General features: G+C 43.9%; 1 pseudogene; it reads left to right on the top strand.

The window, feature by feature from the left end:
* The first annotated feature begins 325 nt into the window (after nucleotides 1-325).
* Nucleotides 326-2361, top strand: Rpl12-ps12 (ribosomal protein L12, pseudogene 12; annotated as a pseudogene).
* Nucleotides 2362-13251: the final 10890 nt, after the last annotated feature.

Genomic DNA, 13251 nt, shown 5'->3' with positions numbered 1-13251 from the left:
TTGGGCTGTGCAAGGGTCATTCCACACAATGTATTTCTTCAACGGTGGTGGTACCCTTCTGTAATACTAGCACTTGGGAATGGAGGTAGGTGGGTGCTGAGTTTCAGGCCAGACCTGGCTACATAGTCCTACCGTCTCAAAGGGGAAAATGAAGGGCTAGAGACTGTATCTCTCAGCTTCCTTGCTGGTAGTTGTGGCCTTGTGAGCAGGGCTGGAGAGTGAGGTTTAAATAAGTGTGTTATATCATCGTCAGGACCCTTCACTGAAATAAGTGAATTTGTGGTGGGAGGGTAGGGCTTGGCTGCCTACTTTGGACCGTGAGTTTTGCACGTATTGATAGTGGGGCAGTGACTTAAAGAGAAAACGAGCTCTGGGTCACTTTCCCTAAGCCAGCTTCAGACTAAGTGTTCCCAGATTTAAAAACAACTTTTACATTTATTTATTTGTGTGTTCTAAGTAGACTGAAGCAGGAAACAAGCGGGAGTGGCTTTTCTAATACCCAGTAAAACAGATTTTAAAACAAAACAGAAGAGATATGGAAGAGCTCTTCATACTCAGCAACGGAAATCCACCGACAAACAACCCGAACAGCGATGCCGCAGACACAGCTGCATTCAGTTTCACAGACCAAGTATCACTAGACCAAAAACCACCGATTAAACCAGAGCAGTGGTAGTCGGTGACTTCAGTACCTCAAGCTCACCAGTAGGACATCGAAACAAAGACCAGAGAATCACTAGAGTGATAAATCAAACGGCATAAATCAAACGGACCTAGAAGACATCTATAGAACACTACAGCTACTTAAGTACTTAAAGAATGCACATTCTCGCTTTTCGGCTTTCGGTTCGGAGGAGGCAATGGTGCAACTTTTTTCGGTCGTCCCGAATCTGGGTTCATCCAACACCAGCCACCTCCACCATGCCGCCCAAGTTCGACCCCAACGAGATCAAAGTCGTGTACTTGAGGTGCACCGGAGGCGAGGTCGGCGCCACATCCGCCTTGGCCCCTAAGATTGGTCCTCTGGGTCTGTCTCCCAAAAGAGTTGGTGATGACATCGCCAAGGCTACCGGTGACTGGAAAGGCCTCAGGATGACAGTGAAACTGACCATCCAGAACAGACAGGCCCAGATTGAGGTGGTGCCCTCTGCCTCTGCCCTGATCATCAAAGCCCTCAAGGAGCCACCAAGAGGCAGGAAGAAGCAGAAAAACATTAAACACAGTGCAAACATCACTTTTGATGAGATTGTCAACATTGCCTGGCAGATGAGACACTGATCTTTGGCCAGAGAACTTTCTGGAACTATCAAGGAGATCCTGGGTACTGCACAGTCTCTGTGGTCTGCAACGTGGATGGCCGCCACCCTCATGACATCATAGATGACATCAACAGTGGTGCGGTGGAGTGCCCAGCTAGTTAAGAAGCAACAAGAAAATATTTAAATAAAAGACTATCTGATAACCAGGAAAAAAAAAAGAATGCACATTCTCCTCACGAGCTTGTCAAATTTTCCCCCAAACTGATCACATATTAGGGCATCAAGGAAGTCTCAAAACATACAGGAAAATCGCTAACTCAGAGACCCGTCGAGATGGCTTTAGCGGGTAAAGGCTTCTGGTGCCAAGTCTGGTGACTTGAGTTCTAACCCCAGAGTCACTTAGTCAAAGAGGGGAACTAAGTCCTGCAAGTTGTCCTCTGACCTCCACGTATATAATGGAGTATTCCCACGATCTCCTCAGTAGATAAAGACATAGGAAGAAAGATTCTATGGCCAAAAATACCTTAGATTCTATGAGACTGGAACTTTTGTCTGGACGTTACAGTCTGGACGTTACAGCCAGAGTTAATAATACACTTTGAGGTCCGACTGTGCACTCAGCCTGTTTGTCTAGCCTTCCTTAAAGACATCAACGTAACAGCCAACCTTACTTGTGGAGGATTTCCCAGGCGATCAACCTGCACAACGTAAGCTACTGCAGAACTTCAATCTTAAATTATGTGCTTTTCCATGCTCCCCGAACAGAGAAACGAGCGTGTACCTTTGACTGAAAACAGCAAATATAGAGGTTATTGTAAATGAATATCCACAATTAATGTTGATGCGACATTTATGGATATTGGGTGAGAGACAATGTTCATAATACTGTTTGTTATCTGGTCACTTGGGGTCACTTGGAGTCAGAGACATAATCACTTGTGAAATTCTTTTTAAAAAAATTTTTTTTTGGTAGAGGAATTTTATTTTATTTATTTATTTATTTTTATTAACTTGAGTATTTCTTATATACATTTCGAGTGTTATTCCCTTTCCCGGTATCCAGGCAAACATCCCCCTCCCCCCTCCCCTTCCCTATGGGTGTTCCCCTCCCCCCATTGCCGCCCTCCCCACGACAGTCTAGTTCACTGGGGGTTCAGTCTTAGCAGGACCCAGGGCTTCCCCTTCCACTGGTGCTCTTACTAGGATATTCATTGCTACCTATGAGGTCAGAGTCCACGGTCAGTCCATGTATAGTCTTTAGGTAGTGGCTTAGTCCCTGGAAGCTCTGGTTGCTTGGCATTGTTGTACATATGGGGTCTCGAGGCCCTTCAAGCTCTTCCAGTTCTTTCTCTGATTCCTTCAATGGGGGTCCTATTCTCAGTTCAGTGGTTTGCTGCTGGCATTTGCGTCTGTATTTGCTGTATTCTGGCTCTGTCTCTCAGGAGCGATCTACGTCCGGCTCCTGTCAGTCTGCACTTCTTTGCTTCATCCATCTTGTCTAATTGGGTGGCTGTATATGTATGGGACACATGTGGGGCAGGCTCTGAATGGGTGTTCCTTCAGTCTTTGTTTTAATCTTTGCCTCTCCCTTCCCTGCCAAGGGTATTCTTTTTCCTCATTTAAAGAAGGAGTGAAGCATTCACATTTTGATCATCCATCTTGAGTTTCATTTGTTCTAGGGATCTAGGGTAATTCAAGCATTTGGGCTAATAGCCACTTATCAGTGAGTGCATACCATGTATGTCTTTCTGTGATTGGGTTAGCTCACTCAGGATGATATTTTCCAGTTCCAACCATTTGCCTACGAATTTCATAAACTCGTTGTTTTTGATAGCTGAGTAATATTCCATTGTGTAGATGTACCACATTTTCTGTATCCATTCCTCTGTTGAAGGGCATCTGGGTTCTTTCCATTTTCTGGCTATTATAAATAAGGCTGCGATGAACATAGTGGAGCACGTGTCTCTTTTATATGTTGGGGCATCTTTTGGGTATATGCCCAAGAGAGGTATAGCTGGATCCTCAGGCAGTTCAATGTCCAATTTTCTGAGGAACCTCCAGACTGATTTTCAGAATGGTTTTACCAGTCTGCAATCCCACCAACAATGGAGGAGTGTTCCTCTTTCTCCACATCCTCGCCAGCATCTGCTGTCACCTGAGTTTTTGATCTTAGCCATTCTCACTGGTGTGAGGTGAAATCTCAGGGTTGTTTTGATTTTCATTGCCCTTATGACTAAAGATGTTGAACATTTCTTTAGGTGTTTCTCAGCCATTCGGCATTCCTCAGCTGTGAATTCTTTGTTTAGCTCTGAACCCCATTTTTTAATAGGGTTATTTGTTTCCCTGCGGTCTAACTTCTTGAGTTCTTTGTATATTTTGGATATAAGGCCTCTATCTGTTGTAGGATTGGTAAAGATCTTTTCCCAATCTGTTGGTTGCCGTTTTGTCCTAACCACAGTGTCCTTTGCCTTACAGAAGCTTTGCAGTTTTATGAGATCCCATTTGTCGATTCTTGATCTTAGAGCGTAAGCCATTGGTGTTTTGTTCAGGAAATTTTTTCCAGTGCCCATGTGTTCCAGATGCTTCCTTAGTTTTTCTTCTATTAGTTTGAGTGTGTCTGGTTTGATGTGGAGGTCCTTGATCCACTTGGACTTAAGCTTTGTACAGGGTGATAAGGATGGATCGATCTGCATTCTTCTACATGTTGCCCTCCAGTTGAACCAGCACCATTTGCTGAAAATGCTATCTTTTTTCCATTGGATGGTTTTGGCTCCTTTGTCAAAAATCAAGTGACCATAGGTGTGTGGGTTCATTTCTGGGTCTTCAATTCTATTCCATTGGTCTATCTGTCTGTCTCTGTACCGATACCATGCAGTTTTTATCACTATTGCTCTGTAATATTGCTTGAGTTCAGGGATAGTGATTCCCCCTGAAGTCCTTTTTTTTTTTTTAGTTCTTTTTTTTTTTTTATTAACTTGAGTATTTCTTATATATATTTCGAGTGTTATTCCCTTTCCTGGTTTCCTGGCAAACATCCCCCTCCCCCCTCCCCTTCCCTATGGGTGTTCCCCTCTCCACCCTCCCCCAATTGCCGCCCTCCCCCCAACAGTCTAGTTCACTGGGGGTTCAGTCTTAGCAGAACCCAGGGCTTCCCCTTCCACTGGTGCTCTTACTAGGATATTCATTGCTACCTATGAGGTCAGAGTCCAGGGTCAGTCCATGTATAGTCTTTAGGTAGTGGCTTAGTCCCTGGAAGCTCTGGTTGCTTGGCGTTGTTGTACATATGGGGTCTCGAGCCCCCTTCAAGCTCTTCCAGTTCTTTCTCTGATTCCTTCAACGGGGGTCCTATTCTCAGTTCAGTGGTTTGCTGCTGGCATTCGAGTCTGTATTTGCTGTATTCTGGCTCTGTCTCTCAGGAGCGATCTACGTCCGGCTCCTGTCGGTCTGCACTTCTTTGCTTCATCCATCTTGTCTAATTGGATGGCTGTATATGTATGGGCCACATGTGGGGCAGGCTCTGAATGGGTGTTCCTTCTGTCTCTGTTTTAATCTTTGCCTCTTTCTTCCCTGCCAAGGGTATTCTTGTTCCCCTTTTAAAGAAGGAGTGAAGCATTCACATTTTGATCATCCGTCTTGAGTTTCATTTGTTCTAGGCATCTAGGGTAATTCAAGCATTTGGGCTAATAGCCACTTATCAATGAGTGCATACCATGTATGTCTTTCTGTGATTGGGTTAGCTCACTCAGATGATATTTTCCAGTTCCAACCATTTGCCTACGAATTTCATAAAGTCATTGTTTTTGATAGCTGAGTAATATTCCATTGTGTAGATGTACCACATTTTCTGTATCCATTCCTCTGTTGAAGGGCATCTGGGTTCTTTCCAGCTTCTGGCTATTATAAATAAGGCTGCGATGAACATAGTGGAGCACGTGTCTTTTTTATATGTTGGGGCATCTTTTGGGTATATGCCCAAGAGAGGTATAGCTGGATCCTCAGGCAGTTCAATGTCCAATTTTCTGAGGAACCTCTAGACTGATTTCCAGAATGGTTGTACCAGTCTGCAATCCCACCAACAATGGAGGAGTGTTCCTCTTTCTCCGCATCCTCGCCAGCATTTGCTGTCACCTGTGGTCCTGAGGCTCAAGTTTGCTCTCGGGGTGCTGCCCTCGGGCTCTCTGTGGTGGCAGCAACCAGGAAGATCTGCGCCACCCTTTCCGGGAGCTTCAGTGCATCAGGGTTCCAGATGGCCCCCGGCGTCCTCCTCTGGCGTCCGAGATGTATGCGCAGAGAGCAGTCTCCTCCGGCCTCCCAGGCTTGTCCGCCTCCCCGAAGGTCCAGCTCTCCCTCCCACGGGACCCGGGCGCAGAGAACTGCCCATCCAGTCTGTTTCCTTCAGGTTCCGGCCAGGTACCACAAGAGTAACAGAACTGTGCTGTTTTCTCGGGTTTTGTTTTTTTACTTTTTTTTTTTTTAATGGAGTGTGCTGGATGTCTCTACAGTTTTGTTCAGATGACTGCAGAACCTGGAAAAGCTGTTGCTGCTGTTGATGCATAACACACTGCTATTATTGGTCTTTTTATATAAATATAAATATATATATACAGATATATAATTTGAATTTTTTGAAACTTTACCTGTGCTGTCAACTTTCGAAAAAAGTATCCCCATTTACTGTGTTGAGTTGGCACTGTACAGAAATTAACAGCCATATTGGTCTAGAAATGTTGAACTTAAGTTTTTTCCATTTGTACAGGGGTAACACACTGTATTAAATATGTAAGGTCTTATATACATGGGTTTGATTACAAAAACTAATAAAGTATTCTCTAAATTAAAAAAAATTTTTGTAGAGTATCCCTCATTCTTTCCCCATGTGATAATTTCTGTGCTGTTTAATAAAAAGAGAATAAAACCCTTTGTCAGGGATGGACACAGTCATGCAAGTGACAGACACACACTGGCGCAGTTTCCAGACAGGCACAGAGTCAAATTCATTCAATAGTCAGAGGGCGAAAACCACAGAGCATCAAATGGAGAATTAAAATCTGGATTCACTCTTGGTTTAATGACTCCCGGGGGAAGTGCTTTTATTTCTTTCTTTAACGCGACACTGAAACATTATTGGTAACTTGGAGTTAATCATGAATGCAAGAGTCCATCTCACTGGTCAGAATGGCAGTCATCGTAAACACAAATGACAACAGATGCTGGCATAGAAGTGGGACAAGGCGAGTCCTCGTACACTGTTGGTGGGAATATGAACTAGTACAGTCAGTCTGGAGATTCTCAAAAACACTGGAGCCAGATCTGCCACATGACCCAGATGCTCCATTCCTGGGCATATACCCAAAGAATTTTGTCTTTACTATGGAGATGTTTGCACATCTGCGTTCATTGCTACTCTGCTCACAATAGCTAGACCTGCTATGTAGACCAGGCTGGACTCAAACTCTGCTTCCCACATGCTGGGATTAAAGGTGTGTGCCACCACCCCAGCTTATATTTTTAATTTTTAATTTTGATAGAACTTAGGGCAGAATCCAGGGCCTTGTGATTACTATGTGAGAACTCTACCACTGAGCTAAATCCCCAACTTCTTTTGTGTGTATATTTTTAGCCTAACAGAGTTGGCCATGTAGTAGGTTTTGTTTTTTATAATGTTTTTTCCTTCTGTGCTTAGCCTTAGCAAGGTTTTTTTTTTTTTTTTTTGGGTGGGGTAGTTGGAACAGAGTCTGGCTATGCAGCCTTGGCTGGCCTAGAATTTGCAATGACCTTCTTGTCTCTGTCTCTCAAGTACCTGTGTTACCATAATGAGCTTGTTTATTGATATTGATTGATTGATTGATTGATTGTTGGGAATAAGTTTAAAGCTTTGTGCGTGGTAAACACGAACTCTACCAGATACACTCACGTTTGTGTGTGTGTAGGTGTGTGTATGTGTGTGTCTGTGTATGTGTGTGTCCATGTTTCCTTTCTCCTGCTGTGATAGAACATTCTAGGGGAGGTGGAGAGTGGTTCAGTGGTTAAGAACACACACTGCTTTTCCAGAGGGCCTGAAGTCAGTTCCCAGCACCTACATCGGGTGACTCGCAACCACCTATAACTCCAGCTCCAGGGGAAGCTGACTCCTTTGGTCTCTGAAGGTATCTGCACTCATATACACAGACATATAATACTATTTTTTAAATCCTCACTGTAACCAAAAGCAACTTAGGGAGGAAAGGGTTTATTTCATCTCTCAGGACAGGACTCAAAAGAACCCTGAAGCAGAAACCATGGAGGAGGATGCTCGCTGGCTCACTGACTCAGCTAATTTCTTCTTCCTTCCTTCCTCTTCATTTTATTGAAAATAGATTCCTTTCTCATACAGCGTATCCTGACTAAGTTCCCCTCCCTATACTCTTCCCAGGTTTTCCCCTCCTCCCCTCCCATCCACATCCACTCCCTTTCTGTCTCTCACTAGAAAAGAACGGGCTTCAAGGAGATGACAAAATAAAATATAATAAACTAAACAAAAACGATCACGCCAAGGTGGGACCATGCAACCCAACAGAAGGAAAAGAGCCCCGAGAGAAGACTGGAGAATCAGAGACCCACTCATTCACACACTCAAGGAGCCCATAAAAATGCTAAATGGAAAGCTGTAATATATACCCCAAGGACCTGGTGCAGACCCAAGTAGACCCCGTGCTTGCTGCTCCCGTCTCCATAAGCTCATATGATCCTTGTCAGCTAACTCAGAGGCCTTGTTCTCCGAGTGCCCTCCATCCCCTCTGGATCTTGCCCCCTTTCCTCCTCCTCTTCTGCAGGCTTCCATGAGCTCTGAGGGGATGGAGTTGATGGAGTGTTCTAAGGACTCTCTCCAAGTAATGTCTGGCTGTGAGTCTCTGCATCTGTTCCCTTCTGTTGCAGGAGGAAACTTCTCTAATGGTGGCTGAATAAAGCACAGCTCTATGAATATAGCAGAATACCATCAGAAGTCATTTTATTAATACCTTTGCACATGTGCGCGCGCGCACGCGCACACACACACACACACACACACACACACACACACACACACACCCCAGTACCCAGTAGTGTTTGGTTTTACCCTAGGTCTCTGGACTATCTAGTCTCTGGTTCTTAGTCATCCAAGCACTTTTGGATATGGGTTCCATCTTGTAGAGTGGGCCTTAAGTCAAATCAGACACTGGTTGGTTACTCCCATACGCTCTGTGCCACTGTTGTCCTAGCATATGTTGTAGGCAGGACAGATTGTTTTGCGGCTGGATTGGTGTATATATGTTTCTCTTTTGGTAGCCTATAGAGTACCTTCCTGCACCAAAGACACTAGAATGTAGGGGTGAAAACTCCATCTGGTACCAGTTAGACTTCTCATGTTCAATGAGTTGTGTGGGTGTTGCCCTTGGCCAGGGGGCCCTGCTGTCAGTTTCTGGAAAGCAGTGTACTGTCTTAGCTATAGCCTGGATTATTTAGAGATCGCCATGGAGGACCCTCTTGGCAAACAACTCAACGAACACGTCACAGTCCTGGCCCTAGAAGCTTTGTTTGATGACAAAAGATGAGTTGGAACTCTGTATCCCCCATTATTAGGAGACCCCACTAGGATTGCCTTCATATATTTTAGGGAGTTTCTACTGCACTAGGTTTCCATATCACCCCTCAGATGCTCCTCAGTTCCAGCTATCTCTTCCTGGATTCCCCATTTCCCCCTTTCCTCCCCACCTAATCCTCCCATTCCCAGCCCTCCTTGCCTCCAGTCACCCATAAAATCTATTCTATTTCTAAATCTATAAAACACCATCAAATCAAATTCAAGAATATAAAAAAGATCAGCCACGGGGTTGGGGATTTAGCTCAGTGGTAGAGCGCTTGCCTACCAAGCGCAAGGCCCTGGGTTCGGTCCCCAGCTCCGAAAAATAGAAAAGAAAAAAAAAAAAAAAAGATCAGCCACCATGATCAAGCAGGCATCATCCCAGAGATGCGGGGATGGTTCAATATGTAAAAATCAATAAATGTAATCCATCATGTAAACAAACTAAAAAATTTAAAAACCCACATGATCATTTCATTAGAAGGCCTCTGACAAAATCCAATACCTATTCATGATAAAATTACTGGAAAGATTAGTGAATATAGCTCAAAATAATAAAGTCAGTTTACAGCAAGCTCACAGCCAACGTCAAATTAAATGGTGAGATCCTCAAAGAAATTCCACTGAAATCAGGAGCAAGACAAGGCTGTTCGCTCTCTGTGTATCTATCCAATACAGTCCTTGAAGTCTTAGCTAGGGCAATAAGACAACTGAAGGAGACCAAGGAGATACAGATTGGAAAGGAAGAGTCAAAGTATCTTTATTTGCAGGTGATATGACAGTATATAAAAGTGACCCGAACATTCCACTGTGAAACTCCTACAGCTGATAAACACTTTCAGCAAAGTGTCTGGATATAAAATTAACTTAAACAAATCAGTAACTCTTTTATATATAGGGAGAAGTTCTAATGCTAGGGTCATGTTCCCTAATTGATCTGTCCGTACAGAAAGCCTTGGGCCAATTGTTGGGCAGAAGGTACAGGTGGAGCTTCTGGGACTCTGGAGGCAGGCAGGGAGATGCAAAGGAGAAAGAAGGAGCCATGTTTTGGAGAGAGGAGAATCGGGCAACCATACCATGTGGGATCTCAAAACAGAGCGGCCACACAGGCCACCCCTATAGGCAGGTGGTCAGGGGAGTTTAGCAACGGACGTTTAGGTCAGGTGGGAGAGATGGAGATAAGAAATTGGTAAGGGCACGATTTTCCAGGTGGAAGGTAGCAGTGCCCAGAGGTTGTGCCAAGAGGGCAATTTGAAGTCGAACAACTGTGTGTCCGTCTTTTGTTCGAGGATTCAAGGGAAGCTGGGTGGGGGCTGGTAGTGTGATCACTTCCTGGAGGAAAGGTGGGTAGAGCATAGAACTACACACAACACTTTTATATACAAATGCCTTTTATATAGAAACAGACCGAGAAAGAATGCAGAGAAACAACACCTAAAAACTTCATGTCTTTGAAGACGTAAACTGAAGAAGATATCGGAAGGTGGAGAGATCTCCCACGCTCATGAACACGGCAGTTTCACCAAACAGTGGAGTGGCTGCTCTACCAAAAATCACTCTCCACTAAATGTCCTCCCAAGGCAACTCTTCTCAGCTAGCTTTCTTCTACAGTGCTGGACTACCTGCCCCTCTAACCATCAAGACAAACCCCATGGACATAGTAACAGGCATCTGATTCAGGCAAAGCCTCAGTTGAGACTGGAGTCTATCTTCAGGTGACTCTGGGTTAAGTCAAGTTGACAGTTAAAGCTAACTGGGATGGTGTGTATGTGTCAGTGTGTTTACGTATGTGTGCAGGCATACACATCTATGCATGTACCCTGTGAAGTGCAAAGGTTCAAGTCAGGTGTTGGTTTCTATTCCTCTCCAGTTGTTGTTTTTTTTTTTTTTTTTTTGAGACAGGGTCTTTCATGGAATCTCGAGTGCATAGATTTGACTAGACTAGTTGGCCAACAAGCCCCAGGTTCCTCCTGGTTCCACCTCCCAGCACTGGTAACCTAGCTTATCCTTGTGTGTACTTGGGCTCTGCACATCACTCTCTAGGATTCACCTCTTCTTCTGGAATGGAATGGTTTGATTTTATTTGATAAGACTATTTGTTCTTTTTCAGTATTGGGGACTAATTTGAGAGCCTTGCTTATTCTAGGCAAGCATTCTGCCATTGGACTGTATGGCCAGTACATTTCGTTTAAATCTTGCTTTTTATTTTGAGTCAGGCTCTCCCTAGGCTGGAGTGCTGAATTGGTTGTGTAGCCCAGGCTGTTTGTGATCATGGTTCCTGTAATTCTCTTATGGCTCCATGTACCATGGGCTGCTCCCTAGTTTTTCAACAGAACATTGGTAAATCACTACAGTAAATTACTTTCTAGAATTTCCCATTCGTATCTAAATAAGGAGCAAAATTAGCAATTTTTGTTTGTTTGCTTTAAAGTTTTTTTTATCTCTCAATCCGAAAAACAAAGAAATTAGTTCACTACTGTTTCATATTTCCTACTGCGTACCCACTTCTGCTGTTCATTTTACTTATTTATTTTATGTGAGTGTGATAGGGCGTTGACCATATGTGCCTTGGCACATATGGGGAGGTCAGAGGACAACTTTCAGTAGGTTCTTTCCTCTACCATCACATCATCAAGTTTGGTGACAAATACCTTTACCCACAGAGACTGTCCTTAATATCACCTCCTTCCCCCATTTTAAGGCAGAATCTTGTGTATTGAAAGCTGGTCTAGAACTTGATATGTAATTGAGGATGAACTTGAATTTTTTTTTCTTTTCTTTTTTTTCGGAGCTGGGGACCGAACCCAGGGCCTTGTGCTTGCTAGGCAAGCGCTCTACCGCTGAGCGAAATCCCCAACCCCTGAACTTGACTTTCTTTTTTTTTTTTTTTTTTTTTGCTAGGTTTCCAAAAGCAGCTTTATTCCCAGATCACAGCATACTACCTCAGTTCAATAGTTTTGCTTATATTGTTTCAACTTTTTTTTTTATTAACTTGAGTATTTCTTATATACATTTCAAGTGTTATTCCCTTTCCCGGTTTCCGGACAAACATCACCCTCCCCCCTCCCCTTCCTTATGGGTGTTCCCCTCCCAAACCTCCCCCCATTGCCACCCTCCCCCCATAGTCTAGTTCACTGGGGGTTCAGTCTTAGCAGGACCCAGGGCTTCCCCTTCCACTGGTGCACTTACTAGGATATTCATTGCTACCTATGGGGTCAGAGTCCAGGGTCAGTCCATGTATAGTCTTTAGGTAGTGGCTTAGTCCCTGGAAGCTCTGGTTGCTTGACATTGTTGTACTTTTGGGGTCTCAAGCACCTTCAAGCTCTTCCAGTTCTTTCTCTGATTCCTTCAACGGGGGTCCTATTCTCAGTTCAGTGGTTTGCTGCTGGCATTTGCCTCTGTATTTGCTGTATTCTGGCTGTGTCTCTCAGGAGCGATCTACATCCGGCTCCTGTCGGTCTGCACTTCTTTGCTTCATCCATCTTGTCTAATTGGGTGGCTGTATATGTATGGGCCACATGTGGGGCAGGCTCTGAATGGGTGTTCCTTCAGTCTCTGTTTTAATCTTTGCCTCTCCCTTCCCTGCCAAGGGTATTCTTTTTCCTCATTTAAAGAAGGAGTGAAGCATTCACATTTTGATCATCCGTCTTGAGTTTCGTTTGTTCTAGGGATCTAGGGTAATTCAAGCATTTGGGCTAATAGCCACTTATCAATGAGTGCATACCATGTATGTCTTTCTGTGATTGGGTTAGCTCACTCAGATGATATTTTCCAGTTCCAACCATTTGCCTACGAATTTCATAAACTCGTTATTTTTGATAGCTGAGTAATATTCCATTGTGTAGATGTACCACATTTTCTGTATCCATTCCTCTGTTGAAGGGCATCTGGGTTCTTTCCAGTTTCTGGCTATTATAAATAAGGCTGCGATGAACATAGTGGAGCACGTGTCTCTTTTATATGTTGAGGCATCTTTTGGGTATATGCCCAAGAGAGGTATGGCTGGATCCTCAGGCAGTTCAATGTCCAATTTTCTGAGGAACCTCCAGACTGATTTCCAGAATGGTTTTACCAGTCTGCAATCCCACCAATTTCTTTTCTGGTCCAATCTATTTGGAGTTCTGTAGGCTTCTTGTATGCCTATGGGTATCTCTCTTTTTAGGTTAGGGAAGTTTTCTTCTATGATTTTGTTGAAGATATTTACTGGTCCTTTGAGCTGGGAGTCTTCACTCTCTTCTATACCTATTATCCTTAGGTTTGATCTTCTCATTGAGTCCTGGATTTCCTGTATGTTTTGGACCAGTAGCTTTTTCCGCTTTACATTATCTTTGACAGTTGAGTCAATGATTTCTATGGAATCTTCTGCTCCTGAGATTCTCTCTTCCATCTCTT

This window comes from Rattus norvegicus, chromosome 3 (assembly GCF_036323735.1).
Source record: "Rattus norvegicus strain BN/NHsdMcwi chromosome 3, GRCr8, whole genome shotgun sequence".
In the NCBI taxonomy this organism is placed as follows: Eukaryota; Metazoa; Chordata; class Mammalia; order Rodentia; family Muridae; genus Rattus; species Rattus norvegicus.
The sequence above is the reverse complement of the archived record's forward strand: the minus strand, read 5'-3'. Positions and strand labels throughout refer to the sequence as shown.